This window comes from Pristiophorus japonicus, unplaced genomic scaffold (genome assembly GCF_044704955.1).
Source record: "Pristiophorus japonicus isolate sPriJap1 unplaced genomic scaffold, sPriJap1.hap1 HAP1_SCAFFOLD_130, whole genome shotgun sequence".
Classification (NCBI taxonomy): Eukaryota; Metazoa; Chordata; class Chondrichthyes; family Pristiophoridae; genus Pristiophorus; species Pristiophorus japonicus.
The window spans coordinates 326,178-331,171 of NW_027250967.1; the positions used below are offsets into that span (position 1 = coordinate 326,178).

Genomic DNA, 4,994 nt, shown 5'->3' on the forward strand with positions numbered 1-4,994 from the left:
TTCAACCATACTGTGATCACTTATTCCGAGAGGATCTTTTACTAACTTCAATCATTAATTTTCTCTTTACATGTGATGCACTTTTATCCCTATCTCGTTTACACACTGTATTTTAGGAGAATGGTTTAAAATTTTAAGTGCTTATTGTCATGTATTCAACCAACATTGTAACCCATATATAATCTGACCTTAGTTGTACACTGTGAGAACAATGACCACTAGGTGGTGAACTTGTGGGAGACACTTCTAACCTGGACCTTCAGGTATTAAAGGGAAAGCTCCACCCACTTTCATCACTTGAGTGCTAAGGAATAAAGGACAGGCCACAGACTGACCTTCTCTCAAGCATGGGCCTCGTGTGCATTTATACTGTATAGTAAGGATGTATCAATGGCGACGAGAAACTGGGATTTAAACCACGTGAGCATGGCCGCTAGCAGAATAGACGAGAGATACTGTGTTAAGGAATGGTTGGGACAGAGAATCAACATTGTTGAAGCAGCACACAGTTCTCCAGGCAGACAAGGGCAATCGGGCATGTCCCAAAATGTAGTCGAACCCAGAGGGGGAGTTCGACAGAGATAATGGCAAGCAGAACGGCGATTCACACCATTGCAAGGGACAATGTGGCCAGTAATGCGGCCATCAACACCTGTTAATGGCACACTCAAGGACAGTCACAGGGGTAGTCACGGACGATTGACTAGCAAGGGATCTTTTGTTTCCAACAACAGCTCATGTTGGAGGCATGGAGGCACACACTCAGCCGGAGTTTGCAGAGATGAGCAAAATACCTACAGAAATTGCAGAAATGAACGCTGGGGGAAATCGCTGGAAGCTGAAGTTCAGTGAGTTCATGTGGAGCACGTATACAGTTCATACACCAGGACGCCACCGATAATGATGAAAGTGCTCGTCAGTGGAATCACAGTATCAATGGAGCTAGACACGGGGGCTAGCCAGTCACTGATGGGTATCAAATAGTTTGAATGTTGTGGGCGTCCAAGGCCAGTAGGGCAAAAATTATCACCGATTGATGCACAGCTACGGACATACACCAAGGAGATCATTCCGGTGCTTGGCAGCGCCACGGTAATCGTGAACCACAAAGATTCGGAGAACAGATTGCCACTCTGGGTTGTCCCGGGGGACGGTCTCGCACTACTGGGGAGGAGTTGGCTTGCTGTCATGAACTGGAAATGGGGCAATGTTAATGCTATTTCCTCTGTGGAGCGAGTTTCATGCTCACAGGTCCTGCACAAATTTGACTCATTATTTCAACCCGGCATTGTCACGTTCATGGGGGCCAAGGTAGTGATTCACATAAACCCGGAAGCCAGGCCAGGACACCACAAGGCCAGAGCGGTGCCGTACGTGATGCGGGAAAAGATAGAAGGTGAATTGAACCGCCTGCTGAGGGAATGTATCATTTTGCCAGTCGAATTCAGTGACTTGGCGAGCCCGATTGTACCGGTGTTCAAGGCGGATGGATCGGTCAGGATATATGTAATTACAAGGCCACCATCAATTGGGTGTCACTCCAAGACCAGTACTCGCTACCGAGAGCGGAGGACCTCTTTGCGATGCTATCCGGTGGCAAACTTTTTTCAAAATTGGACGTGACCTCAGCTTACATGACCCAGGAGCTGGCGAGAGAGTTGATGAAGCTGACCACCATCACGACACACAAGGGGTTGTTTAAGTACAACAGATGTCCGTTCGGGATTCGCTCGGCCGCCGCGATCTTCCAACGAAATATGGAAAGACTCCTCAAGTCGATTCCAGGGACGGTGGTTTTTCAGGACTACATCCTCATCACGGGTTACGATACTGAAGAACACCTCCACAACCTGGAGGAGGTGCTACGCAGACTGGACCGGGTAGGGCTGCGACTGAAAAAGGCAAAGTGCATCTTCCTCGCTCCAGAGGTAGAATTCCTGGGGATGAGGGTAGGAGTAGACGGGATGAGCCCTACTGCGTCCAAGACGGAAGCGATCCAGAGAGCACCCAGACCCCGTAACACAACGGAGCTGCGTTTGTTCCTGGGGCTCCCGAACTATTTGGTAACTTTCTTCCCAAATTGAGCACGCTGCTGGATCGCTACACGTGCTCCTAAGCAAAGGTCGCGAATGGGTCTGCGGGGACAGCCAGGAAAGGGCTTTTAATAGAGCACACAATTTGTTTTGTTCCAACAATCTGTTAACGCGATGTGACCCATGTAAGAAACTTGTGTTAACGTGCGATGCGTCGTCCTATTGTGTCGGATGTGTGTTGCAGCAGGTCAATGCCAAGGGTCAGTAACAGCCGGTAGCTTCTGCCTCCAGAAGTCTGTCCCAGGCAGAAAGGGGCTACGGGATGATAGAAAAGGAGGCGCTCACATGTGTATATTCGGTATAGAAAATGCACCAGTACCTGTTTGGCAGGAAATTTGAGCTGGAGACAGATCACAAACTCCTAACGTCACTTTTGGCCGACAACAAGGCCATAAATGCAAACGCATCGGTACACATACAGAGGTGGGCACTCACGTTAGCCACCTATGACGACACAATTCGGCACAGACCAGGCACTGAAAACTGCGCCGATGCACTCAGCAGGCTCGCACTAGTCACCACTGAAGGGGCTACCGAGCATGCCGCTGAGATGGTCATGGCTGTTGAAGCTTTCGGAAGCGAAGGCTCACCCGTGACAGCCCGTCAGATTAAAGTCTGGACAAATAGAGACCCGCTATTGTATCTCGTCAAGAAATGTGTCCTGAATGGGGACTGGGCAACCACGTACAAACCATTTCACAGGGGCAGGGATGATCTCTCGATTCAGGCCGATTGCCGACTGTGGGGAAACCGCGTAGTCATGCCCCAGATGGGCAGAGAGGTGTTCATCAGAGAAATCCACAATGAGCATCCGGGCATTGTCATGATGAAGGCAATTGCCACGTCACACGTTTGGTGGCCAGCGATAGATGCAGATCTGGAAGTTTGTGTTCGCAGGTGCAACACGTGTGCCCAGCTGGGCAATGCGCCCAGGGAAGCCCCCCTTAGCCCCTGGCCATGGCCCGCCAAGACTTGGTCACGCATCCATGATGACTACGCAGGTCCTTTCATCGGAAAAATGTTTTTGGTTGTAATAGACGCCCACTCCAAATGGATCGAGTGTGACATTTTAAATTCAAGCACATCCTCTGCCACGGTAGAAAGTCTACGGGCAATGTTCGCCGCCCATGGTCTACCGGACATCTTGGTCAGCGACAATGGCCCGTGCTTCACAAGCACTGAATTCCAGGACTTCATGGCAGGCAATGGAATTAACCATGTCAGACAGGCACCGTTCAAGCCGGCCTGAAACGGCCAGGCAGAAAGCAAAGTGCAGATAATCAAACAGGGGATGCTCAGAATCCAAGGGAGTTCCCTACAAAGCCACTTGTCACGCCTCCTGTTGGCCAATAGATCCCGACCACACTCGCTCACAGGGGTTCCACCCGCAGGGCTGCTAATGATAAGGACGCTCAAAACCCGTTATCCCTTATACACCCCACCATGAAATAAATTGTTGAGAGCAGGCGCCAATCACAATATAACGACCATGACAGGAATGCGAGGGCACGATATATTGGTGTAAACGACCCTGTTGTTGTCCACAACTAAACTGCAGGGCCTAAATGGCTCGCAGGCACTGTGATTGCCAAAGAGGACAATAGGATTCTGGTAGTTAAACTTACCAATGGACAAATCTGCCGCAAACTCGTGGATCAAACAAAAAGGAGGTTCAGCAACCCCATAGAAGAAGCAGAGGAAGAACATGATATAGAGTTCACTCTAGCACAGGTGACCGAACACCGGAACCAAAGGGAGGAGAGCCCAGTCACTGTGGGCAGTCCGGATAGGCCTGAGGCACCGCAAACAGCAGACACACAGGCCAGCGCACAACAACCGGAGCCCCAACTCAGGCGCTCTACAAGAAAGTGTAAACCACCAGAGATACTCAACCTGTGATCCCAAAAAGACTTTGGGGTAGGAGGTGATGTCATGTATTCAACCAGCATTGTAACCCATTTTTAAATTCAAAACATTATAAAATTGACGACATGCAGCCAATGTGCAAAAGTAAGAATTCTTTTAATCACCGTTAATTAGCCGATAACCTTCTTCAGAATGAAATAAATAATAATATAATTACTGAGGAACAGTGGTATCCTCAATCATTCATTTTCTCTTTACATGTGATGAAGTTTTATCCCTATCTCATTTACACGCTGTATGAGAATGGATTAAAATTGTAAATGTTTATGACTCAGTTGTAAAACCATTGATTGTGTGTGTGTCTATTCTTGAAAGGAGGAGCACTTGAGACCGTAGTTCCAGTTCTATATATGTTTCAATCGAATCAATTTCCACCAGTTTCTTTGAACGCAATAACATAATTTATTTCTAATGGGCTGGATGGAGGAACATGATCCATGTAAAAAATTGTTAACGTTTTACTTGAACTGAATGCTCATAAAATATTGAAGTGGGAACTAATTGGATAACAGCACTGCTGGCAACATTTGCGGAAGAGATTCATGCATCCAAAACACACAATGACAACCTGGGACTGTGCAGCACCGAATACTCGGGGAAAAACAGTTAAATACTTCGTCCCTGGGTGGGCTCGAACCAACAACCTTTTGGTTAACAGCCAAACGCGCTAACCCATTGCGCCACAGAGACTGATGGAAGTATAAGGTGCAAGACATCCAAAACCAGGGTGTCAGTCAGTTCAAGCTTCAGATTGCTCCGACCGGGATGGAACTTGTCCACTCTCAGTTGTACTTTTCCCAATTAAAGGGTGTGACATTCATTGTGGATGTGTGGAAGCAGTCTGGTCCCGCACACTGCAGACACTTCCATGTCACCGCCAACCAGCTCTCCCACAACCGGTGTGATCTGCCTTCCAGCCTTCCGGTGCCTTGTCTGTGACGAAGTATACTAATTGTTCCGAAGCCGGTATTAGGT

The 4,994-nt window shown here is 48.3% G+C and overlaps 1 non-coding gene across 1 annotated transcript; it reads right to left on the reverse strand.

Annotated features, from left to right (window-relative positions):
* Positions 1-4,635: 4,635 nt before the first annotated feature.
* Positions 4,636-4,709, reverse strand: trnan-guu (transfer RNA asparagine (anticodon GUU)). Its single transcript has one exon. It is a non-coding gene; the product is annotated as a tRNA-Asn (tRNA).
* Positions 4,710-4,994: the final 285 nt, after the last annotated feature.